General features: G+C 47.7%; 1 long non-coding RNA gene across 1 annotated transcript; it reads right to left on the bottom strand.

Moving 5' to 3' along the window:
• Positions 1-1,601: 1,601 nt before the first annotated feature.
• Positions 1,602-26,695, bottom strand: LOC128345388 (uncharacterized). Its single transcript, XR_008316426.1, has 4 exons — positions 26,029-26,695; positions 16,644-17,032; positions 14,510-14,626; positions 1,602-2,144 (listed from the first exon to the last, which is right to left on the bottom strand). It is a non-coding gene; the product is annotated as an uncharacterized LOC128345388 (long non-coding RNA).
• Positions 26,696-27,332: the final 637 nt, after the last annotated feature.

Raw genomic sequence — 27,332 nt, forward strand, 5'->3', positions numbered from 1 at the left:
GCCACTCTCACTCAGTTGAAGGCTTCTCCAACGCTGGGTCTCTGTAGTCCCCCTCTGAGGGTCTGGTCACAGGAGGATGGCACACTGGGCCTGGAGTGGAAGTGCAGGCAGGCAGGCAGGCAGGCACAGGCAGCAGTGATGAATGATTTTCTCTTTCCACAGCAGGAAGAAGTTGCAAAAAATCAGGGGGGAAATTTAAAAAGGAGAAAAAAACCCCTCCTTTTCTACCAATATTCTTTCTTACTCAATTTAAAACAAAGACAGAAAATGCAGGAGAGACTGGATGCACAGCCAGCAGGCTGGCCTTGCAGCAAGGCAGATTTTTCTTTAAAAAAAAATAATTTTCCTCCTCCTCTTCTCTTTTTCTCAAAAAAGGATGAAATTATTGCAGGATGGATGGCACGCTGGGGCTGGAGTTGCTTCAGGCAGGCTGCAGTGATGATTATCCACAGCATGAAGAAGCTGCAAAAAATCAGGGGGGGGGGAATATAAAGAGGAGGGGAAAAACCTCCTATTCTACCAATATTCTCTCCTGATCAATTTTTAAAAAGACAGAAAATGCAGGAGAGAGAGAATGGCTGCACAGCCAGCAGGCTGGCCTTGCAGCAAGGCAGATGTTTGTTTGTTTTTAATTCTCCTCCTCATCCTCCTCTTTTCTTCCCCCCCCCCAAAAAAGAGGCTGAAATCAAGCAGGAAAGGCAGGCAACCAGCAAGGCAGAGCAATGGCATAAATGCTGAACAATAGCGCCCACACAAATCGCTGAGCAAAATGGAGGCAAGGCTGAGTAAGCAGGGCAATAGAGCTCTCTCTTCTCCCACACAAGGCAGCAGAGAGGAAGAAAAAGGCTACTGGTGGCCCTTTAAATACCCTCCTGCAAAGCCCTCCAATAATTGCCCCCACCCTTGACCCTTCCTCCACCTCCCCCTGGCCAATGGGGGGGGGTGGTGTTATTTACTAATCAACACCAAATATGGAAATTCCTCTGCAGGTGGGACCTTTTCAGTTAAAGTGAAAGGGAAGCTATTTTTGCATCGAAATCCATGGAGGCAAAAAGGCGGGAAATTCAAATAGACGTCATTCTGAAAATGGAGGGGGAAGAAGAAGGCAAGGCAGGCACTTTATCGGCCACAAAATGGAGGGCTGAAACAACAAATATTGCGGATCCGAAACAGGGGTGATTCGTTTCGGATCTGAAAAGTTTGGGGGGGCTGGGAGGGTGATTCGTTTCGGGTCCGAATCACCCGAAATCGGCCGTTTTGGGTACAGATCGTTCTGCACCCGAAACGTTTCACACATCCCTACAGACTAAGGCTTGGTTCTGTTCAGGTTCAGTTCCTTTTTGGCTCACTCAATCCTCCTAAAAGTAATTTGGTCAGAATGAATGTGAATAAAATTATCTATCAATCCTGATCCAGCTATAGTCATGACTAAGACATAATGGATTAAATTAGTCCTGACAAATTTAAGCCCCATTACTTTCAGTGTAACTTAGTTGTGGCTAAATTTTATTTGGTTTGCAGTGATTGTGTGTCAGGAGCTCCTTCAATTGGGAGTTGAAAACACGACATAATGAAAGTGAGTCACAGCTGGTAGGTTACAGTGCACAGTGTTCATTTTATTTTGGAATAAGTAACTTGACATGTGTAAAACATGACTTAGCCTGACAAAAATACTCAAATAGGCAAAAAAAAACACCACATAGGAAACATCTTTTTAATCTTCCAATACTGGTCTCTTGCTACTGAGATTTTTACGTTTATGCCATCAAATAGGAATTCTAGACCTTTAAAAGCTTAGAATTGAGGTGTTCTGGATTCTAACAAGTGATGTAGGGCCTTCAAACCACAATGTAATTTCTCTCTTTTATTTCAAATAAGTTTAAAGTAGTATGTACAGTATATAACATAATCAAGGATAACAATTATATCTGTGTATTACTGAAAGTGGGGGAGGAAGAGGAAAGAAGCAAAAAGAAAAAGAAAAGATCCCTTAAGTTGTGCCGTCGAGTCTGTGTTGGCTCCTGGCAAGCACAGAGCCATGTGGTTTTCTTTGGTAGGGGTTTACCATGGCCATCTCCCACGCAGTATGAGCCTTTCAGCATCTTCCTATATCGCTGCTGCCTGATATAGGTGTTTCCCATAGTCTGAAAAACATACCAGTGAGGATTCAAATATTTCTCTTCTTTACCTTTCAGTCAGTCGGTCGGGGGGCAACAATCCAGTTCAAATGCTGACTAGGAACACATATCAGTTATCCAAAGTTGCAATTCAGGAGTAAATTTCTCCTTTCAGTGCTGTATTATAATCCTTGGGGCCACTCCCTCCAGCATGAAGAATCCACCATTCTTGATGTAATGCTAGATTCCAGTTGCTGGGGATGTACCCCAACAAAACATGAATGTCCTTAACAGGCAATGATTGCTGCAAAGTCATGTTAATAAGCGTATGTATTTCAAGTCAAAATGGAGGAATAACTGGACCCTCATACAAATTGGCCCTCATACAATTGAGGGCACTCACACAGTGCCCTCATACAAATTGGAGCAGATGTGAGGATGTGGGCAGGGAGGTGGGATGGTTATGTGCTATAAGAATACCATTTCACTTACCATAATTGGGATTATGCCGCTGGATAGTGTCCTAAAATGGACCTTGAAGCCCCCCACCAACAACAACCTCCTGGGCCACTCCAAGGCCAACTCCGCAACCAGGTCAGGCAGCTCAGTTAGGGACTTAGGGACTCACCGGTTCCATGCACATTCCTAATAGTAGCCACCAGATGAGCCAGTGGCAACTGCAGCTGAACCTCTCCCGATGACCTTAATGGGCAGTCGGGCTCATGGCAAAGAAGATGTTCTCTTAAATACCAGAACCTGTTCAGAGTTTGATAGGTTATAGCCAGCACCTTGTATTTTGCCCCGGACTTATAAGTAGCCAGTGTAGCTCTTTTAATGCAGGAGTAATATAGTCCCTCCGAGATGACCCAGAGACCCACCTGGCAACTGCAGTTTCTGGACTACATAGAAAGGCAGCCCCACATAGAGCGCATTGCAGTAGTCAAGTCTGAAGGTTACCAGCATATGTATCACTGATGTTGCCGCATATGGACCACCATTCAGAGGTCATTTATCTCAAGCAATGGACACAGCTGGCGTATCAGCTGAAACTGATAGAAATCACCTCTGAAACTGATAGAAATCAACCTGGGACACACCAAGGAGAAGATTCAATCCAGAAGCACTCCCAGACTGCGAACCTGTTCCTTCTGGCAAAGTGTGACCCTGGACTGGCAGATCAAAATCACACACACACACACCCGGTTTCCAAAGAGGCACAGTAAGAGCCTCCATGTTATCTGGATTCAGTCTTAGTTTCTTATCTCTCATCCAGTCCATCACCGTCTCCAGGCAGGCAATTAGGGAGGTTATGTCTTCTCCTGATGATGTTGACATGGAGAAATAGATCTGGGTGTCATCAGCACACTGATACCACCCTGCACCAAATCTCCTGAGGATCTCTCCCAGTGGTTTCATGTAGGTGTTAAAGTACTTTGGAGACAATATGGAGCCCTGAGGAACACCATACGAGAGTTCAGATTTTGAAGCGCAATGGTCTCTAAGGGACACCATGTGGAATCTGCCTTAGAGGTAGGAGCGGAACCACTGCAAAGCAATGCTCCCACCCCCAACCCCCTCAGACACTCCAGAAGGATACTATTGTCAATCGTATCGAAAGCCACCAAGAGACCCAAAAGGATCAACAGAGTTACACTCCCTTTGTCAATTGCCAATTGGAGATCATCTATCAGGCAGACCAGGGCATTCTCCACCCCATAGCCCTCCCCAAAGCCAGTTTGAAATGGGTCTAGATAATCAGTTTCTTCCAAGACTCTGCTCCGGGGCTGCCGACAAGGAGGGAGGCTCGGCTGTCGTGCATGCGGGACAGGGCCTTCTCTGTGGTTGCTCCCAGACTCTGGAATGCTCTCCCTGTTCGCTCCTCGGTCTCCATCACAGTTTTTAGAAAGCATGCCAAATCTTGGCTTTTTACCCAGGCTTTTTATATGATGGTCTCTACTGCTGCTTCTTTGTCTTTGGTTTGGTTATTTTATGCCTGTATTTTAAATCATATTTATGTTTGTATATTTTAGCTTAATATTTTGATTGTGTCTTTTTATAGTCTTGTCTTAATTTTTCTATGTGAACTGCCTTGGGATTGTTTGAATGAAAGGCGGTATATACATTTAACAATAAATAAATAAATGAATAAAAATATAAGACAGGCTGGAGCTAGTAGAAGCCTTGTTGAAGAAGGGTCAGGAGAAGAGGTGGTAGCTGCACCATTTCAAGCAGCGCATCCTCATCCTCAGGAGTCACAAACTGAAACTGATCAACTGAATCACAGAAGAGGAGTCACTGGAAAGCTCTGTATCAGACACGGCAGGAATTGTGGGGTCTGAGAGACTGCAATGTATAGGACTTGAAGTGAGTCTTACTCCACTTGCGCTCCACTTGTCTAACTTGCAATGCAGAAATGAGAAGAACGGGAAGGGGGCGAGGAGATGTAGAGGGGCAGGAGGGAAGAACTGACCCAGGTCCATTGGTGCCGAGCAGGAAGAAGGACTGACACGTGACCACTCACAAGCTAGAACCAGTATGGAAAAGGTCCTATAGATTCGGATTCAGTTCTGATCCCGAGAGCAGGGGCCAGTGGCGGACTGGCCAGGGTGTCAGCTTGCCCAATGGCAAGTGGGTCCCATGGGCCCCCGATGAAGTGGGCCCCCTTAAACATTAGACAATATGTTAAAAATGTTAATGACCTTTTAGTAGTTTGGAAATATAATAGAAGTTCCAATATTATTACTGTATGCTACTAAAATTTACGTCGTATTACTCTTTTAATAATTTTTTTTAATAAAATCATTTTTTGAGGATACTTTATATTTAAGAATATTACGCTCAGCCAGCCAGGGGTGCCTGGCCGAGGGCAGAGGGCGCTGGTGAGCCTCCGGCAGCCTGCCTGCCGTGGCCCCTGCCCGCCTCTGCCGCCTCCTGGGTCAGTTGCTGCCACCGCTGCCGCCACCCCCGCTCGCCATCATGGGCCAGATGCTGCTGAGTGACACCATGCAGCTGGCCCTCGAGCAAATCATCCACGAGTCGCTGCTCAGCCCCTACGCCCTCGACCTGCGCGCTATTGCCCATGCCCCCACATTGCACAGACAGCAAATATTTTCCTTGCGTTGGCCTCCTCCGTTTGAGTGTGCTTCGTCAGCTCTTCACCTCGTGCTTGCTGTGTTTTATGTGTTCTATAAAAGGTATGTATTTAATTCATATTTTTAATATACTGTGACCCTAATGAGCCCCTGGTGGCGCAGTGGTAAAACTGCCGCCCTGTAACCAGAAGGTTACAAGATCGATCCTGACCAGGGGCTCAAGGTTGACTCAGCCTTCCATCCTTCCGAGGTCGGTAAAATGAGTACCCAGAATGTTGGGGGCAATATGCTAAAATCATTGTAAACCGCTTAGAGAGCTTCCAGCTATAGAGTGGTATATAAATGTAAGTGCTATTGCTGTTGCTATTGCTATTGCTATTGCTAATGATGTGTTTAGAAAAGCAAAGAAACCCCCTTTTACTTAGAAAACCTCAACTTAACTTAAAGTAACCCCAGCCCAGCTCAGGGACATCACTGCCTCTCGTGATCAACGTCATTATCTCTCTCCACTAAATTGTATCTATGAAACTTGGTTCTCACAAGGCTCTCACTGTTTATCGCTGACAGTTAAGAAAACAGGATTTAACCAAATGAGGAGTAGTCACCAGATGAACAATGAATCATTCGCATGCGTACTAGATACTTGGACCACCATTTTATTGTCACGTATACTGTGTCTAGGGTGTTAGCATCATTCAGATTGTTTGTATGAATGTAAGACGCACCTGTAACCAAACTGTAATCGGTTTGAGAGCGTGAGCCTATTGATTACCTATTGCTAGACTGCAGTAGCGATAAAGCCTCTAAATGATTCCTACTGAGTCTGTTTGATTGACTAAGAGGCGGACCCAGGGACGAACCATGTTCACATCACTAATATACAGTGGAGACAAAGGGGGCCCACCCACAACTACAAGGCTATCATTTACTGTGGAGTGTTAAAATTCAGCAAGGAATTCCGCAGCATGCTCCCCTTGCAGTAAGAAAACGCTCTGCAATGATGTCTCTGGGACCGTTTGCTGTGGGCTGGGGCTCTGTAGGTGTAGTGTCTACTCTTCAGAAGCCTGAGGCCTACTTCTTCTCCCTGGATCGTATAAGTCCTGCCTGGCAAATACTACTTCTTTTGCACCAGATCAGGCTTAATAAGGGTGACTTCTGCCCCTCCAGCCCACCACCTCTTCATCATTCACTCCCACAGGTCCCATATAATCCCTGTTCAATTCCTCCTGCCCCTTCCAAATCTGCAACCCCCTGGCTGGGCCTTCAGGAAGTGCCTCCTCTGAGACAGGGTTCTCTGGGGAGCTGTGTTCAGTGGCTTGACTTGGAAAAAGAAAAAAGAAAAAACATAAATCTGGATCAGTGAAACGCAAAGAGCGACAAGAAGCAGAAAGGCAGGAATCAGCCAAGCGATGCAGGTCTATTACAGATTTTATAATACCACAACCACCATCCACATCAATGTACAGTTCCGCCACAAATAATCAAGAAGCAAGCAACAATACTCATGGTGATGGTGCATGAGGGACCAATGTTCTGACCCAGTATAAAGCAGCTTCCTATGATCCTGTGCATGCTTATTCCCTGCCCTCTTACCTGGCTGTTGAGTAGCTTAGTAGGAATATAGGAAGCTGCCTTGTATAGTGTCAAACGGTTTGACACTTTTTAAGGCAGCTTCCTATGATGCCGCTGTCAGTACTTTTGTAAATCTATTGACCTGCTTATCAATGATACAAGATTCAGACAAGCTTGATGCAAAAACAAAACAAGAAGCAAATGTTTTACTTCAAAATCTTCTAAAGTATGAAACAATATTGACAGCATTTACTTACTTGTATATATTTGAAACCCCGTTATCAAGTTATTTACAGACAAGTGGTTTAGATATGTTTACTGCATGGAGTTTAGTAGATTCAGCAACAACAAGGAACAGACAAGAACATTTGATAACGTTCACAGCAATGCACTGGAATTTGTAAACAAATGTAATGACAAAATTTCACAGTTGAATATGGATGAAAATCAAACATTGGAAATTGACTTTTTGGAAACAGCATTGCCAGTTAAGTGGCAGAGGAAGAAGAAAAGAATGGCAGATGAGCTTATAGATGATGAAGGAAATTCCTCAGATTCTCGAGCTGATTTTTGAGTAAATGTGTTTAACCTAATATTGGACTGCATTGTCCAGTCACTAGATCCATGCTTTGTACAACACAAAAAGTTGTATAAAGATTTATCCTGCTTGGACCCAGCAAAGTTTAAAACTATTGCAGAGATGGGCCTTGAAGATGAAGCATTGGAAGGTATTATTAAGCTGTCTCCACAAATCAGCAAAGATCAAGTAATATAGGAATTGTTTTCTTTTGCTTTGAACTTTGCTGTATTAAAGCTATTGCTTAATGATGGTGAGAATATGGATTCCAGTTGCAACAAGTATAAAATTTGTAGCACTTGCCCATCATGTGTACTAAAAATTCTGGCATCCAACAGACTTCATGACAAGTCATATGATAACCTTTATGAACTTTATAAAGTCATCAGCAACACTATCAGTTACTCAAGTCCAATGTGAGGGTACATTTTCCAAGCTAAATATCATAGAGACAAGACTAAGAAATTCACTGTCTGAGGAGAACTTGGAATCATACATGTTGCTATCCATTGAAAAGGAATTGTTAGATGAATAGGATGCAGAAGCAATTATTGACAGATTCGCACAATCATCTAGTGAACTCAAACAAATGCTCTTAATATAGTGGACTGCATGAAATATGCTTTTGAACTATCTGTTAATGTGTAAAATGTTCAGTACAAGCAAACTATTTAAAAATATCCACCATTTATTTAAAAAATTTTAAAATTTTAAAATTCAATTATAACAACCTGTACTGTACACTGCCAGTAATATGTACAATATATGTACACTGTAATTACTAAAAATATACATTTATTTTGCAAAAAAAATTAATTGTACCTTTTTTCCACTTATGTATTTTTGAAAATTTTATTTATTTCTTATAAAAAGTAAATGATAGCCTTATAGTTGTAGGTGGGCCCCCTTTTTCTCCTGGCCACCAATATTTTTACTGGCAGGGGCTGGGCCGGGAGGACTTGTACTCCAAAACCCACTTGGAGGCCATGCATCAGTCATAGCTGGAGGGCCAATATTCAGGTAGAAGAATGAGTTCATGGATGCTGGAGTTGGTCCGTTTGGGTGCAAACCCAAGGAAGAGAAGTCTGGAAATGCCTTGAGTGAAGTGTGTGTGAAGGTTTGAAGGGGTGACCTTAAACTTCTCTGAGAATTGGGATGTCTCTTTCAGGTGGAGAGCAAAAGTTTTCTGAACTCTTAACGGCTGAGGCCTCACCAGCTCATGAGGTTTACAAGTAGAGGGAGTTCCCTGTCCTAAAAAGGGCGAGTGGGCAACCATGAGGGTCAATCTCAAGTGTTGTTTAGCTTTCCACAACTGCTTGGATACCAACATTGCTTGCTGTTATAAGCTGCAGCTACATTGTTTCCATAGGGCTGTAGAACTGACAACTGATATTATGCTGAACAGCATAGCCATTGCCTGATGGCATTTGAAGTCTTGGGGAAGTCTGTTTCCTAATGTCTGCTCTTCAGAGTCCCAATGGCACCAGCTTCCAGCCTGCCTTTGAACCCCAAAGTGAGTGACAACATGACACACTTGATGGTGGACTTCTCTCAGGAAAGGCACATGCTCCAGGCTTGAACACTAATTGCCCAGATCCTGAAGGCGGCAACTGCAGAAAGAATCCTAGAGGAGGAAAACCTGATTACCATAGCTCCAGAGATGACTCTCAGTCTGTTGACACAATAGCAATAGCAATAACATTTATATACCGCTCTATAGCTGGAAGCTCTCTAAGCGGTTTACAATGATTTAGCATATTGCCCCCAACATTCTGGGTACTCATTTTACCGACCTCGGAAGGATGGAAGGCTGAGTCAACCTTGAGCCCCTTGGTCAGGATCGATCTTGTAACCTTCCGGTTACAGGGCAGCAGTTTTACAACTGCGCCACCAGGGGCTCAACAATAGAAAGGAAGTTAAGTGTTTTTCATAGACAGAGAAGCAAACAGCAGGCTGGAATGAAAGAAGAGGAGAGAGAGAGAGAGAGAGAGAGAGAGAGAGAGAATAAAAAAGACAAGTCTTTCAATGTAGCAACCAGGAATGACAGGAATGATTTTGTTATTGATTCAGGCGCTACCCCAAATACCCTGAATCCCCCTCAATTGTTGATCGATTCAGACAAAAATGACAAAGTTGCTGTTTGGGTTGCTGATGGGAACAGTAGTTATTCAGCCAGGAGAGGAACTGCTGAACTGTATTGTAGGCATTTGGATGGGGAAATGGAAAAGATTTTGATCCAAGATGCCCTCTTAGTCCCTGATATGGAGAGTAACTTGAGCTCTGTGGGAGATGGAGTCAATAAAGGTTGCAAAGTGACTTTGGAGGACAAAGTTTGCTACATCAGCTAAGAAGGATGATTTCCTTATGACAGCCTATATGCGTAAAGATGTGCTTTTTCAATTGGACTGTGTAACTGAACAGGCCAGGCTTGCAGCCTCATGCAAACACAAGGACCATTCTACCATATGGCCTAAAAGACTAGCACATCGGCAAATCCATGTGATAAATGAGCTTGGGGAAAATGGCCTTAGTAAGGACTTTAAAGTGGAGTCATGCAGAGAAGCTGCCACAAGGGCTCAGTGTTGCTTACTTAATCAAGGGGTAAGACCCAGCTTTTCTGCACAGACACAGAGTCACAGCGTCCTTTGGAACTAATACATTCTGATGTCATAGGAACATAGGAAGCTACCATCTCCTGAGTCAGACCATTGGTCCATCTAGCTCAGTATTGTCTACACAGACTGGCAGTGACTTCTCCAAGGTTGCAGGCAGGAATCTCTCTCAGTCCTATCTTGGAGGAGCCAGGGAAGGGACTTGGAACCTTCTGCTCTTCCCAGAGCGGCTCCATCCCCTAAGGGGAATCTCTTACAGTGCTAGTCTCCCATTCATATGCAACCAGGGTGGTCCCCAACCTTCTCCCAACCTTGGAGAAGCCACTGCCAGTCTGTGCAGACAATACTGAACTAGATGAACCTATGGTCTGACTCAGTCTATGGCAGCTTCCTATGTGTTCCTAAGTCCTTGCAAAGCAGATTGCCAGGCAAAGCAATAGACAAGACACCATTTGAAGGATGGCTTGGGCACAAACCCTCTCTAAAGCATGTCAAAATGTTTTTATCAGTGGCTTATGCATACGTCCCAAAGGCCAGGAGAACCAAACTCAATCGCAAATGCGAACTGGGAGTGTTGGTTAGATAGGCACCTGGCCAAAAGAGATAGAGAACCCTTGATCCTACAAATGGAGAGGTCAGGATCTGCAATGTGGTGTCTTTTGATGAGAGACAAGGGCCAACTAAAGGTCATGTGCCAGAACTTGTGCCAGAGATGCAGGTGGAAGAGGAACCACGTGAGTGGAGTCTCATGATGCAAGAGAAGAATCTGTGCCATGACCAGAAGGAGGTTCAGAAGGGGATACAGATTCAGAAGGGGCTGCACAGCCTGAGGCAGAACTGAGGCCCTGCCAGAGGCCCCACAAAGGGGTTCCACCCAAAAGGTTCTCACTTGTGACCAAAGGAGGAGAGCTATAAGAACCCACCACATGTCAAGAGAAAGAAAAGATGCCAGCTGACACAAGGTGAGACATGGAGAAAAGCAGCATTCGAAGGAATTGATTCCCTGCACAAAAAGGAGACTTGGAGACTTGTGTCAATACCTGCAGGAAGAAAGACTGTGGGATGCAAGTGGGTCTTCAGAGTCAAGCAGGTTGCAGAAGGGGATGTAGAGTGCTACAAGCCACGGCAAGTAGCCAAGGGATACTCCCAGATCTATGGTGAGGACTACAATGGGACCTTTGCACCACTTGTGACATACACTTCAATTAGGACACTGCCCCTCATGGTGAAACCGAAGAAGACATCTACATGAAACAGACACCAGGCTAGGAGGTACCTAGAAAAAAGGGGCTTGTGTCCAAACCAGAAAGGAGCATCTATGGCTTCAAACAAGCAGCCAGAGTGTGGAATGAGAAACTAAATCAACTACTACTTAAGGAGGGGTTGATGGAAGGAAAAGCTGACCCCTGCCTATATTCCAGATTCAGAGACAATAGATGGACTTACATCCCAACTTTGGTTGTTGACTTGATTATTACATGTGAGGAAAAAGAAGGCAGCCATGAGACTGGACAGCACCTGAACAAGGAAAGAGAGGTGAAGGAACTCGGAAACATCTCCTATTACCCTGGCATGCAAATACAAAAGAGAAGAGGATGGGGCATTCCTTCTCCACCAGAAGCAGAAGAGAAAGGATCTTCTCCAATGCCTGGTAGCTTCCTTGGTGCGTTGCTAAATAATCACAAACCCGAACAACAGCCTCCTTGAAGTGAATGACCTTCACTGGGTTTGTGCATGTGTACTTGGTGAAATTGCAATGCAGCAGCCACATTGTAAATCTCCACAAGCCCATTCGCAGGAGACATGGAGAATCCCAGTGCAATTGTCAAGCTGTACACAATGCTTCTAAGTGTTAGCAGCAAGATGGAGATCAGATCCTAGGAGGCCATTTTCAGCAACAGCTCCCTGGTGACCACCAGTATCTGGTCTGACCTTTCACACTCCGAATTGCTTGAAGAAAAGCTTTGCCATATATGGGCAAAGCTTAAGTACACCAAAATATACCTAGGATACCAATAGGGCTGGCTCATTATAAGAGAATAGCAACTCCCGCTTGTATTGTGCCCGCAGAGATGCATGTCTTTGATTAGAACATTGAAGTCCACTCCGGTCTTCCACAATCAAGCGTGATTTCAGTGCATGACAAGCCACATCAAACAGCTTGAGATGTCCCATGTGCAGCCTGGCTTGCTCTGTACAGGCCTCTGCTACAGGATAAACTTGTCCCAGGCTAGTTAGATGGTCGTGAACACATCCCAAAGCCCAGCTTTCTAGATCATGTGGAAGTTTTGATGCTGACCATGAAACTTTGATGGAGAGAGAGAGAGAGAGAGAGAGAGAGAGAGATATTCAACTCTGCACAAGAGACTCCCATGTTCCTTTGGAATTAGGTCAGAAACTGCACTTACTGTAAAGAAGCTACTACTATTAGTGTTGGAGATGGAGTCCTAGTGCATCAATCTTTCGCACCAGCTCTCCTAATGACCACTTGGGGTATTGGGAGTAGAGGTAGTTAGTGAGGGTCTCCTTACCTGTCCCTTCTTGCCTCTACTCTATGGCCCCTGCCTCGACTCCTCAGGTACTTCCAGTAAAGAGTCAGTCCTCTTCCTTTCCTCTTAGAGAGTAGATGGAAACATCTCTCTCTCCCTTCCTATTCATAATGTAGCTGATAGATAGGACTAGGTCTTTCCTATCTAAATGTACTTCACCAATAAATCATTTTAATCTAGATTGTACAACAATCTCCATGCGTGTTCTTCAAATAACGGCAACAACTCAACTCTGCACTCTACTCTGTAAATGGTGTGGATAGCTTCCTTTTGGCGCTTTGCTAAATAATGACAAACCCCAACAATTAGTTCTGCTGTGGAATATATAATAACCACACTTCTTTTAGAGATGTGACCACGTTTGTTAAAACACCAGACAGAACAAGAAGTAGTGTCAATCCAGCAGAAAGCAGCATGGCTGTACAACACACTAAACTCAGTGGCGTAAATCCCCAGGAGCGTATCAGAAGAGACCCTTTCATACTGGAATCACAATGGTTTTGTGCAAGTTTCATCCACAGTAACATGCAGGAAGCCCATGCGCAGGCCTGTGCTGCCAACGGGCAGAGTGGGGGTGGGGGGTGGGAGGGCGAGCAGACCCACACACCCTTCTCCTCCACCTCGTAGGCACACTGGTCTATGCAAGCCTCTGTGCTTCTCACTTTGGTGGAAGGCACCTAGCAGCCAATGCTGCAGCCCAGCTCGCTTAGGTTAGATTTGGGGAAGAATGTGGCAGGAGCTGGACACCCCCGAAACGATTTTGTAATCTCCAAAGCCACAAATTCGTCAACACTGTTGCCTTTTCTATGCACATCTATGAGGTCTAAATCGTGACTGTTGGAAGCTATCCTCTTGAAGGTTAGCCGTGAGGCAGTAGTGATGGCTTCAATGCAAATGAAACTATGTTCTGCCTTCTGATTGAAACGCCTTGTGCATGCCCATGCAGCCATGACCGGCCCGCCAAAGACAGGGTACTTGTTCTATATGCCAGAAGTGGGCGGCTGTGCTGGCATGTCCAGGGGCTGCACGCATATTGCCTCATGCTCATTAAGTAAGGGTCCCCTTCTTGGATGAAAGCATATATATGATGCGCACCACTCAGGGAAGATGTTCCAGAACAGGAGGGAGAGCAGTCTCATTCAACCCTGTCCTGCAACTGCCTGCTCAAAGAGTACCTCGTCCCAGGCTGAAACCTCCCTGGCACAATTTGTTTGGCCTGCTGGAAAGGTCTTTTCTCAAGTTCTTTCTAGAGTTCTGGAGTGGGGTGGCCATCCCTCTTGGAATCCCGCCTGATTATAGCAAGAGCATTGTATCCAAAAGAACACCTCGACCACCCCCCATGAATGGCCGTCTTGGCCGGCACTATCCTGTGGGTATGCCCTTTGCTTGCTGCCATACTGTGTGCAGGTGCTGAATTAACAACATAGGCCCACCACGGGGACAGGGGCACATGGACGTCTCCATTTTGTTGTATAAGGAGTAAGGGATCAAATGGAGAAGGCAGAAGGACAGACTCTCTGTTGCTTCCTATCCAGCCTGCAGAAGCTCTCCGGGCAAGGAGGAAATGGATGGGCAGGGAACTGAGGCCATGCAGGAGGGGGGCACACACACATTCGGCCATGGCTGGGCTGGAGTTGTCCAGGAACCTTGGCGAGGTTGCATGAAGAGGGCCAGAAAGGGCCAAACACTATGTCCCTCATGGCCATTCAATAGAAGGAAGAGCAGCCAGCACAAACCGCTGGCCGCAAGCATGCCCAGGGAGAGGGCACACAGATGAGTTCCGTGACGGTGTCCATGCATAACCTCAGCAGGAACCCAGGGTCCGGATGCTTTTTGACATCCTCCATAATTTCCTAGCAGAGATCAAAGAGCAGAAGAGAGTTGGTCACTACCCACGGACTTCCTTGGGATAGCTCCATCCCCAAACACACACTCTGGACTGAGCCCTCGCTTGGGCATTCCCTTCCATTCTCTGTAGCATCTGACTCACCAGTACGGCTTCCATGGCCTCGTCCTTATCATAGGAATGGAGTTGACCACCCAACGACCTGACGTCTTTGACATCTTCCGTAATGGCGGACAAGAACTGGGTCCAGACAAGGATGACCTGAAAATTAGAAGCACTGAACTGTTAGGAATGGAAGGACTCTCCGTGCATTCCTGGAAATGGACCGGGCACCCTTACTTGGTGGGCTGCTCTCAACTCCTTTCTGGGGACACCACCCGCTCCATGGAATATTCTGCAGCTGCTGCTTCTCAGGGAGACTGCAGAACTGGGAAAAGGATCAGAGCAGAGAGTGGGTGCTCCCAGATATGGCAAATGCCTCTTACAGAAATGTCCCGGGCTCTGTGGAGGAAGGCCCTCTACTCAATGGTTCCCTACCTCAGCTCTGTCCACTTCCTCAAGGAAAGTTGTCAAACCTGGTAGGGAAGAAGAATGGGAAGGGAGGGGGGATTCAGGACTTGAATTCCCATGAGGAATTAAGCAACGGGAATTCCCTTTCTTGGAATTCAGGCTGGCTCCTGAGCCCCCAAGCACCAGCTGTCCCACCCTCCCCAAAGAGTCACCCCCAGTCCCAACCATTCCCCAGGAGCCTGGGGCACCTCCTCACCGATGGTGACTCCTGAGACTGCCGGGGTGCCCCCTGAGGGAGTTTGAGGTGGCGATGGAGTCGGCTCAACCCTCTTGGTTCGTCACCAGGACCTCTCTCTGGGGGGCTTGCCCTTTTCGGAGTCACTGGTGGGGGAGGTCTTAAAGAACTTTCTGCAATATTTGCAGACTCTTCGCAGCCTAGAAGACAGCAGGGAAAAGGTGAGAAAGCGACCCTTAAGCAGACATTGGCAGGAGAGGGGGCCAATGGGACAGGGAAGGAGTGCAGAACAGGCGGGGCAGCAATACAGGTAGTCCAATAGGCTTCAAGGTGGTGCACCATCCTCCTTCTGGCTGAGGAATTGGGTCGAGACAGCTGCTCCAACGTCATCCGTGTCCATGACTGTAGTTGCATTCGTTTTTAAAGTGAGCCTGGGCACGGGCCCCTCATAGGCCTGGTACAGATAGGAGGTGTCATGCAGTGCCTGAAAACTGGACTGCCTTTTGGTTAAATGGTTTTCATTCACCCCTCAGCTCTTTCATGGTCCTTTTCTGCACCTTTCCCAGCTCTAACATCATCTGGCTGAGCTGGGCTTATCAGAACTGCACCCCACATGTCAAAGGTCTCTGCCCCAAAGCGTTGGAGCAGCTGTCTCGGCCCAGTTCCTCAGCCAGAAGGAGGATGGTGCACCATCTGGAAGCCTATTGGGCTACCTGTATTGCTGCCCCTCCTTCTGTTCTGCACTCCTTCCCTGCCCCATTGGCCCCCTCTCCTGCCAATGTCTGCTTAAGGGTCACTTTCTCACCTTCTCCCTGCTCTCTTCTAGGCTGTGAAGAGTCTGCCATTGCTGCAGGCGGCTGTTTAAGACCTCCCCCACCAGTGACTCCACCAAGTGCAAGCCCCCCAGATGGAGGTTCTTTAAACAGAAACACTTGAGCCAACTCCAGCGCCACCTCCAACTCCCGCAGGGGGGCTCCCCGGCAGTATCCAGAGTCACCATCAGTGAGGAGGTACCCCAGGCTCCTGGGGAATGGTTGGGACTGGGGGTGACTCTTTGGGGAAGGTGAGACAGCTAGTGCTTGGGAACCTTGCAGACTTGTGGGTCTGAATGAAAAGGCCTTTGGCGAGAAGTCGCTTCCCTTTGGGAGATGCTAATCTCTCATTATTCATATAGGCTGGCTGAATCCCCGTTTGTTAATTCCAAATGGGAATCAAAGTCCTTAAACCCACCCACCCCGACTCTTCTTCCATTACAGATCTGACTACTGTAGTGGAGAAAATGGGAAAGAGCTGAGGTAGGGAACCATTGAGTAGAGGGCCTTCCTCCCCAGAGCCCAGGACATTTCTGCGAGAGGCATTTGCCCCATATGGGATCTGGAAGCACCCATTCTCTGCTCTGATCCCTTTCCCACTTCTGCATTCTCCCTGAGAGACAGAAGTAGGGATGTGCCAACCGGGTGATTTTCAGTTGACACTGAATTCTCCCTTCGTCATAGAACATATTATGACAAAGCAAAACTGTGGCATCCTTACATAGAAAAGATTCTGAAGTGGTCTCAAATGAGACAAGGACCCCGGGAGTGGAGGCAGCAGGAGTTTGTGGCGCAGGAGAAAAAAAGCTCAATAAGAATATCCCTGCGTCCCTGGGTCCAGCTGGTTGACTCTGGACACAGCCACGTGCAGGACTGCTGCTATTAGATGAATTGGAAGAGCTGGCTTCATTTTGCTGGAGGAAGAAATCTTAGATCTCATCGTGTGAGGAGGGCTGGTGATCCAGCCCACGGAAGCTCATCTAGAGCAGAGCATCATGGCAACCCAGCAAGTGTTGGGGAATGTCCTGGGCTGGGTGGAGGAAGGCCCTCTGCTCTATGGTTCCTGGCCTCCGCCCTTTCTTTCTTTCTTCTGCTTTGCAGTCCTCAGACCTGGAATGGAAAAAGAAACAGAGAGGGGTGGGACACCGTCTTTTGGAATGAAGGCTGGCTACCATTGATTGGTTACAGCACAAGTCAATAATCCATCGGGAAGACAGCCGGCTTGCTGCCAAATGGCAAAACCTCGCCTGGCTGCTGGGCAAAACTTTGGGGAGGAAGGAATGCTCTGTCACCCATGTCTTGGTCTGTGGAGTCACACCAGCTGACTGGGGATGTGGATGGTAACTGTGCCTGTTGGTGGGGGCTGGCCCACAAGCCCATATTCACTGGGACCCTTAAGGTGCGGGGTAGTGTGGTGGGGAGGCCAGTTTCCTTTCAGTCCAAGATGTGTCTGGCTTGGACGTGAGATTGTAAGCCTGTAAGCATGGCCCCTCGTCCCTCTTCAGGTGTGCGCTCTCGACTCCCGAACTGGGGGCTTTGGGGGCAGGTGGGGCTTAGAGAATTGTTGGAGCTGGGACCTCAGCCTCCGCGGAGGGACTTGTTATGTTCACAAGCCCCTCATTTGCCTTCTGCCGACTGCCAGGTCTCCTAGGGGTCATAGGGCTCTGTTGCCCCTGAGCCCTCCTCCCAGTCTGGCCTCTCATCTCAGGCCACCTGCCTGTTATAAATCCCCCAGCAGACAGAGCAATCTTCGTGAGATCCCAGGTTTGGCCAAGATCTCATCTCCAAGCCTCCCCGAGGTCTGGCGGGAAGTCTGCGAAGTCCCACGGGAGGTGGAGCTGGAGCTAGAGTTGGCTGTATGTGACGGTTTCTTTCCAGAATCTCCATTTGGGGGGCTTGCCCTTCATGGAGTCACTCCTGGGGGAGTTCCTGCGGAGCCATCTGCAAAAGCTGCAGGCTCTTCACAGCCCACTACTGGGACACTCCCTCCCTCCCCCATAATGGAGCTAGAAAAGGGTACAGGATTTCCATCTAAGTTTGTAACTTATTTTTTTAAAAAACTGGACTGTTCTTGACCTTCCACACTCATCTCCAGCCAGCAGCATCCTCCTTCCCTCCATCCCTCGCTTCTTCTGGGTCTCTTCCTCTCCAAGCACAGGAACGAGAGCCAGTGGAAGTGAGAGGCAGAGAGACCTGCTGTTACTAAAAGCAGAGAGTCTGGGGGGAGCCAGGCAGATGTTCGGAGTTTCCTTCCGCTTGGGGCATCAGCTCTTGGCTTGGAGGGAGGGAGGGAGGGAGGGAGCAAGGGAGAATCCTGCTACCAAGACTGCCACCCCCACCAGCTGAACAATGCAGCAGTGAGTGAAGAAGAGGAAGAATGGAGAAGGCCCAGCAGCCACCGATGTGCTCTACGCTGCCTCCTGGTGGGCATGCTGGTGACTGCTGTCAGTAGGTCAACCCAAAGTTAGGGTTGAATATTTCCTGGGTCAGAAGGTCAACCCTAAGTTACTAGTACAGGAAAAATTCAACCCTAACTTTTTTGCTGTTGTTTCTGAGTCAACCCCACCCCACCCCCCACACACCACAACTCAAGTAAGGCAGGCACCCAAATTCTGCCTTTCTGCACCTGAGATCCAGCAAAACCAGATAGTTAGCAATAGGACTGAAAGCATATTATCAACAGTGCTGAGAAATGAAAGTCACATATTTCCCTCAGACAAGAAGACTTTTTTCTTCTCTTCATGGCACTTCCCAGTTATACGCTACAACTGCAGTAAAATGCTTCGGCTTGGGCAGATAGCATTGAAAAGGTAAATAAAGGATTGAAGCTGTTTGTTGCGCAAAGCCACCAGCAGGGGGAGCAGTCTTATTAGCTTGCTCAAGGAAAACTCCACAATAGGAAAATACAGCTATTTTTGCATGGCACACATGCAACATTATAGGACTGTAACACAGCAATAAAACCACAAAGAAGACATTGGAAATGTGAATGGCACCTTGCTGACAGTGGGAAGGAAAAGGCTGACCAATGGGAAGACTAGTCCTCCCAGAAAACCAACGGAGAGACTAGCTCTCACCATATGTAATTCTATCTGGCTCAGTCGGGCAATGGACTGAAATGACTCTGACACAATTAAAAAGAAATCATTAAAAACCACCTGATTTTCCAATTGCTCTGTGGGTTGAGTGGTGGGTAGCACCCATCATGCTCAACCTGCTCTGGTGCCCCCGGAAGCCAGTTATTTATTTATTTATTTATTTATTTATTTATTTGAAACATTTAATATACCGCCCACTCAGAAGACTCCGGGTGGTGCACAATAACATGCAGACCAGGCAACATTAAAAATTACATTCTAAATTAAAAACTAAAGTAACTAACAAAAAACAAATAAGTAAAATACAGGGCAAAAGCCTGGTGAAAAAGAAAAGTCTTCAACAGAGATTTGAAGATCAGTAAGGAAGGAGCTAGACAGATCTGAAGGGAAAGAGTGTTCCAAAGAAGTGGGGCAGCAACCGAAAAGGCCCTTTCCCGGGTCCTAGAGCCCCAAACCTCTTGGAAATCAGGGACCGACAAAAGGGCCATCTGAGATGAACTAACTGGATGGGATGTAACTGGCAAGGGAGAGGCAGGTCTGTAGGTAGACAAGCGCCAAGCCCTGCAAGGCTTTGAAGGTCAGAACCAGGACCTTAAATTGAGCTCGGAAGTGAATAGGCAACCAGTGCAATGACTGCAGGGGAGGTGTTACCCCGTCATATTTTCTGCCACAGTCCCTTTCTCCCCACAACACCAACTCACACACAGACCACCAAACCAGAGCTCTAGGAAGGAAGAAAGGAAGGAAGGAAGGCAGGCACCCAAATACTGATTTTGTCCATCTGTGATCTAGGAAAACCAGATCGTTATTAGGGATGTGCAAAAAATTTCGGGCACAGAACGATCTGTGCCCGAAACAAACAATTTCAGGTGATTCGGGGCCGAACCGAATCACCCCCGATGCCCCCCGAATTTTTTCGGGCACGAGCCGAATCACCTGAATTTCGGGCACAAAAAATTCGGGTGATTCGGTTCATGGTTGATTTTTGGCGATTTTTTAAAGTTTTAGTGACTTTGGGGCAGTTCGGGGGCATAGCATGGGATTTGGGCAAAAGGAGTGGGGTGGGGTGGTAGTGCCTAATGGGTGCAGGCTACCACCCCAATTTCAGGGGGATTGGGCAAAGGGCTGATTTTTGGTAAATTTCTGAAAATTTCATGTCTTTGGGGCAGATTGGGGCAGATTGGGGCAGAAAGTGGGGGCTGGGGCAGAATAGTGGGGTGGGGTGGTAGTGCCTCATGGGTGCAGGCTACCACCCCAATTTCAGGGGGTTTGGACAAAGGGGTGATTTTTTGAGAATTTTTGAAGTTTTGGTGACTTTGGGGCAGTTTGGGGGCAGAAAGTGGATCTGCCCCAAAATAGTGGGGTGGGGTGGTAGTGCCTCATGGGTGGAGGCTACCACACCAATTTCAGGGGGATTGGGCAGAGGGCTGATTTTTTGAGAATTTTTGAAGTTTGGGTGTCTTTGGGGCAGATTGGGGGCAGAAAGTGGATCTGCCCCAAAGGAGTGGGGTGGGCTGGTAGATAGTGCCTGATGGCTGGAGGCTACCACCCATCCCCAATTTAAGAGTGATTGGGCAGAGGGGTGAATTATGGTGAATTTATTTGTATGAGGTTTGTCTTCATAAGGTGAAGTGTGCTAAATTGATTACTTCCTCATATTATTCATAGTAAAGGAAAGTGTGAAAAAGTGAAAGTGGGGTCATGAGAGTTGTTTAATTGAAAAAAATCTCATTTGCTATGATAGAATGAGAATTCACACCTCAGAAAAAACTTCTGATAGAATGAGAATTCACACCTCAGAAAAAACTTTAAGGGCGGGACTTAGAGGGGTAGAACTTACCCCTCCCGCCGCTCTTCCCCCTCCGGCGCTGCAGTTTAAAGCGAAGTTTTTTGGGCGGCAGCGAGGAACGCTACCGCCCCTGCCCCCATCGTTGCCCGGAAGTCTCCGTAAGAGCAGCATGCATGCAGCACCACCACCACCCCGCCCTTAAAGGTAGATTCCCCCCTCGGTACCGGTCCGGACCGATGCACATCCCTACTTTTGAATTAGGTCTGCAATTGCAAATACTGTAAGGAAGCGACTATTATTAGCTCTGCTGTGGAATACAAAACTACACTTCTCTTGAAGATGTGACCACGTTTGTACCACATGAGAAACAACAGACGGAGCAGGAAGAAGTGTCAATCCAGCACAGAGCAGCATGTCTTGACACCATGCAAAACTCAGTAGCGAGAATCCCAAGGAACACATTAGAAGAGAGCCTTTTCTATTGGAATCCTCAACTTCAGTTAGAAACTGTTGTTACAAGCAAAGAAGTGTGTACTGTCCCTCTCCTTGATCTGTCTGACAGCCTTGAGGTGCGTCAGGGAGATGAAAGAGAAGACCATGAATGGTTTGGTGCAAGTGTCATCCACAGTAACATACAAGAAGCCCACGCGCAAGCCTGTGCTGCCAAAGAGCAGAGCGGAGGGGAGGGCCAGCAGACCCACACACCTTTCTCCTCCGCCTGGTAGGCATGCTGGTCGATGCAAGTCTCTGTGCTTCTCACTTTGGTGGATGGCACCTAGCAGCCAATGCTGCATTGCACCTCGCTTAAGTTAGAGTTCAGGGTGAAAGTGGCACGAGCTGGTAACCCCCGAACCAAGTTTGTAATCTCCAAAGCCACCAATTCTTCAACACAGCAACACACTCTTGCTTTCTCTGTCTAATTCTTCATTAAGTCTAAACCACTCTTTCTCAACCACTGGTCCGTGGACCAGTGCTGGTTTGTGAGGCATTGGTTTGTGAGGCATCTATGAGGCATCACTAATAAAAATCACCCCCCAAAAAACCAATTTTGGGCTGGCAGGGGCCACTGGGACCTCTCCGGAGCTCATCTGCAGGCAGCCCTTCCTGCTGGATAACATTCATCTCACTTCCTTGAAATGAACATTATCTGGGAGAGAGCCGCCTGGAAATGAGCTCCAGAGAACTGCCCAAAATTGTTTTTTGGGAGGTGCCTGGGGGTGGGGTTGGGGCTGAGGAGGGCAACCCCCTCACTAACTGCTGGTCCAGGAAACTGTGCATGAATAATGTACCGGTCCTTGACTCCAAAAACATTGAGAAACACTGGTCGAAAGCATCCCTGTTGGATGCTGTCTCCTTAGGAACCTTGGAAGCTTCCATATACTGAGTCAGACCATTGGTCCATCTAGCTCAGTATTGTCTACAGAGACTGGCAGCAGCTTCTCCAAGGCTGCAGGCAGGAATTTCTCTCAGCCCTCTCTCGGAGAAGCCAGGGAGACCAAAGCTAGGAGTCAGGCACTGTATGGCACGCAGTTGGGCCCCTATCCTTCTTATAAACCCCTGGAGGCTGTGCAAAATCAATTTCTTAGGACAATACTAAGAGCACCAAGATGTGCTCATTCTGTGACATTGAGATTTGATGTGGGTGTTCTGAGAATTGAGGCTAGAGCTTGGATGTTGATCCTAGCATTTTGGCTTAAGCTAAACTTCTTTCCTCAAGGATGGATTTTGGCCATTTTGGCTGATAGTTTTCAATCTTCTTGGGCCCAGGCAATTCATGCTAAAATTCTTTCATTGGGATTCTCCATGGATTATCTGGTTTTGTTGAGCCATAATCAAGCTCTACAGGCTCTGAAGCAGAGAATCCTGGATAATGAAAAGCAACACGAGCTTTCCATGATCCCAGATCAAAAACAGCTGGACAGCCCATGTTCCCCAGCCCTGCTTTAGAGCAAGGTATGACCTGCTCCCGTCGGTTGTGCAGGCGGGGAGAATAAAGAGTATACCTAGGGAAGAGAGAATCTGCCCTTGTGGTTATAGGCAGATTGAAACCATCCAACATGTATTGCTCCCCCCTTGTCTGTTTTACAGAGAGTTAAGACCCTCCCTGATATCTCCTTGTCTGGCACCCTCTCCAGGATGCTTAGAAGACTTTTGTGTCTCTTATCTTTGGACAGATCCATCTCCATCTATTACATATAAGGTGGTGAAGTTTTGCTCTAATGCTATGTGGTTACGTCAGTTTTTTATTTCATGCGTATGTTCTTCCTGAAGTTTTAGTTTCTATTTCTATTTCTTGTTAGCAATTGCTAGTTAAGTCTTTGATTGGTACTGTATGTGACCAATGTTTTATTATTTTCTAGCAACTGTTAATCTTTTGTAGGATTTCTTGATTCTCCCATTTGTAGTTGTTTTATAAGCATACCATGGGTATCTATCTATCTATCTAATATGCCATTAAAAAGTAAAAACCTCTGCTAGAAGTCAGTGAGCTGGTATTGTTGTTGTTAGCAAATAGGCAACACCAAATCTATTTTGTGAAAATATACCAATAACAACATGGAGAAAAATCTACCAGCACCTGGATAATTCTCCCCACCCACCCCCCTTTCCACCTTCATTTTGTCGGTGCTGTGTCATTTTTCTCCCCCTCCACCCTCTCTTGCTCCGTAGTTGTCCAAGTCGCTAAGTGAGGTGGCATGAAGAGGACCAGAAAGGGCCAGCACCAACGTGCCTCCTGGCCATGAAGGAGGAGGATCCATGGAGAACAGGGCTTGCTTGTAAAGCAGAACCCTTTATAGCCCTCCCAGAGATGGTGATATGAAAGGAAACCCCTTCATTCATTCCCTGGGCCTGCTTTGGATCTTCTTTACAGATATCATGGGAGCATTGTGGAATTAAAAGGGCATAGCTGAAGTTGTCCTCCGGTTGAATTCAAACCCAGTTATCCATGGATCCTATATCTGCAGTTTAGCATATCCATGGTCGGGCAATTGACACCCGACCTCAGCGTACACGGAAAAGAAATGGTTAATCTCCATGTATCCACGGTATGGAGATGCCCGAAAATATCCTCCAACAACATTTCCAGCTGCCATGTTGTAAAAGGGAGCTCATTTACTTTTTAAAAACACTATTTTCTGCAAAAAAACCTCCCGCTGAATAATGGAAAGGACTAAGGCGGGGGTGGGTGGGTGGATGGCTAGTAGTAGTGTTCAAGGTTCGGTACAGGCAGAATTGAAAAGCCCTCCGGACCGGTTCGGAATTCCGGCGGTCCGGAAGTTCGGAAGGGCGGGGGAGTGTCTCTTTAAGGGGGTGGTGGTAATCCTCCCCCACCCCCCGCCGTTCTTCCCCCTCTGGCACTGGTGCTTTTAAAAATCTTCTTTGGGTGACAGAGTTCCTCCCTGCGGCCTCTGCCCCCGTCGTTGTTCTTCAAGCCTGAAATGGAGAAGAGCTAGCGGCGTGCATGTGCCCTGTGCGATGCGCGCGCTCGTCTCTGCCGCTTGCTCTTCTCCGTTTCAGGCTTGAAGAACGACGGGGGCAGGGGCGGCAGGGAGGAACTCTGTCGCCCGAAGAAGATTTTTTAAAGCACCAGCGCCAGAGGTGGGGGGGGGGGTAAGTACTACCACCCCCCCCCCTTAAAGAGACACTCCTCCCAGTGCCGGACGACACTTCTGTAGTTCTGTGCACATCCCACATGGCTAGCTGGGTGCCCGCAGAGCACAATAGGGTGTATTATTTCACTCTTTTAAAGGTTCTGTGGCCATTTCCCCAGCAATTTTTTCATTGACTTAATGCCTTGGTATATGCCGTTTCGGAATAGGCGGTTGTAGCGGAGAATGGAACCCTCCCGGATACTGAGGTCCGCCTGTATATCCCTTCCTTGAGCGGTATGGGATCCAGCCACAGACAAGCACACTCTTCCAGAAACATACAAACTGGGACCGAGTGTTGAGACAGTGCAGTACAAGACTAACAAGAAGTCTACAATGGGGAAGTGACTGAAAAGGTGCAGCTTGACACACCTCCTCACATAGGCGACAAGGAGAAGGAATGGCCAACTTCTGCATCCGATAGCTGTCCACACTGGAGCCAGTGTGGTGTAGAGTTGGACTAGGACTGGGGAGCCCCGAGTTCAAATCCCTGTTCAGCCATGAAGCTCATTGGGTGACTCTGGGCCAGTCACCTATTTCTCAGCCTAACCTACCTCACAGGCTTGTTGTGAGGGTAAACCTAACCACAGACACCGCTTCAAACACAGGAAGCAATGAAGAATCCACCTTCCCTTTTGATGAAGCCCCCCAAAGGTAAACCAAACCGACAGAAAGCAGCTCTCGTCAAGGAGGTGGCTGCACCGCTGCTGACCCACCAGGCATGGAAAGGGCCTTGATGGATGCTCAGCAACTCCCCTGTCTTTGCGGTGCTGGGAAGTAAGCAGAACCAGGGAGTTTCATTACACTCCTGGTGGGCTATGAGGGGTGGGGGTGGCACAAGCCCAGCAGATCTGGACTCCTGGAAACATTTGTCCATCCAGGGCAATCTCAGAATTAAGATTCGGATGACACTAGTGTTAGTCTAAAGGTCTCGCAGACTTCGAGATGTGGTAACTCCAATCAATGGACAGCTCGGGCTTCACGGAGACTTCCGATCTTCGGTCTTGTCTGTGCCTTCCATCCTCCTCCTAGTTATCTCCCTCTGGGATGGATGGTTTGTCCCCACCCCCCTAAGAAACCCTTTAAAACATACCAGGACGGCAACACGGATTCAGCACAAGGCATTCGCTGCCCACAGTTCTGGCTGGTGCCCACAGAGAGAGGCAGCAAGGAGGACTCACCATCCCTCAGGCAGGAAGAAGCCGGTCTTTCCAAGCCAGATCCCTTTCCTCCTGTGTGTGTGTCAGGACTCCTGCCAGAGGCCCAGGGGGAGCGGGGAGGAGTTCCCTCACTGGGGTGGGATCCTTGTCCGGAAGGGCTTCCCAGGAGGCTGCTGCCACCATCCACTGTATTATTTTGATGTGGGGAAACACGCTCCCCATATCCGGTGCCTGGGGGTGGGGGATTAAGGGGCCCAACCCTCCCCCAAGGGCTGAGCAGTCCTCGGCCTCCAAAGGCAGGTGCCGAAGGCAGACCCAGAGCAGCCAGGATTTCGTTTCGGATTCCAAGGAAAAGTGGTGCAGCAAGAACTTTTCATCAAAGAGATGACCAGAGAGAGGTCTCATTAACCTGGCAATGCAGATCCCCAGCGATCCGCACAGAAGAACCACTTCCCTCCGGAGGCCTTGCACGGATGTCCTGGTCCTTCTTCCTCACAGGCTGAGGCCTTCTTCCCATCTCCCCAGCAGCTCTCAGCCTGCTTCTTCCTCGGGGTCCTCCTCCTCCTCCTCCTCCTCCTGGGACAGACTCACCAGGAGACCAGAGCTTCTGCTGGGGGTGGAGCCAGGAATCCCGCCCGCTCCTCTGAGCTGGTCCCTTTGATTTGGCTCTAAGCGAGGCCTAGTCCTCCCTCCAGTCCTTACACTGTAATGCTACATTGTGCGTTATCACCTCTTCAGGATGACTAGTCCTCATTGTCCTAGATGTCACTGACTGCAGACGCCTCCCTAGCTGAGCAATTAGCTGGCCAGCAAGATTCCTGGGAAGAGGCAAAGGGTGCCCTAACAGCTCATCCAGAGAGAGGAGGGGGGTTTCGTTTGGTTGTGTAGCACCAGCCTTTCCAATCACACAGTCACAATTGTTGGAGATGGAGTTCCAGTGCATCGACCTCTTGCACCAACTATCCTAATGATGACCACTAGGGGCATTGGGAGTAGAGGTCGTGAGTGGGGGTCTCCCTCAACTCTTCTATCTGCCTCTACTCTATGAGCCCTGATCTGACTCTTCCGCACTTCCTGTGCTGATGAGACTCAATCCTTCCTTTCCTCTTAGAGAACCGATGGAAACATCTGTCTCCCTCCTTACCTATTCATCATGTTGGCCTTTAGATTAGGGTTAGGCTTTCCTATCCAAGTGTACTTCACCAATCAATGTTTAGTATTCAGTTCAACAAGAATCTCCATGCATTTTCTCTAAAGAGCTGCAACAACTAGACCATCCTCTGCTACCTACTCTGGAACGGGAGTGTGTGCTCATTCCTTAGTGCTCTGCTGCTTTACCTACTGGGGGTGAAAATTAACAACCTTCAACAACAATCACTGACGTCTGTGTTCTACATTGCTTCCTCTTTTGCCTGGTTTATTTTTCTTCCCTGCAGAAAACGTATGGAGGCTAGAAAAGTGATGTTCCCCTGACATTTGCAAGAGTGGGAAAGGCAGAAACACCACTGGAGAGACACAACCCAATCAATCAGGGCGTCTAGAAGGAAGGGCACGGCCTGCTCCCCACCCGTTAAAATGTTGAAAGTTGATCTTTATGGAAGGCTGCAGTGCCCAGGCTGACGCCTTGCCTGCACATGCTCCAAGTGATGTGCTTGCATGGTGGCCCGTTTGAAGAACTACTCAGAGAGAGAGAAAATAAGATTCCAAGAGCAG

The sequence above is a fragment of the Hemicordylus capensis genome, chromosome 2 (assembly GCF_027244095.1).
Source record: "Hemicordylus capensis ecotype Gifberg chromosome 2, rHemCap1.1.pri, whole genome shotgun sequence".
In the NCBI taxonomy this organism is placed as follows: domain Eukaryota; kingdom Metazoa; phylum Chordata; class Lepidosauria; order Squamata; family Cordylidae; genus Hemicordylus; species Hemicordylus capensis.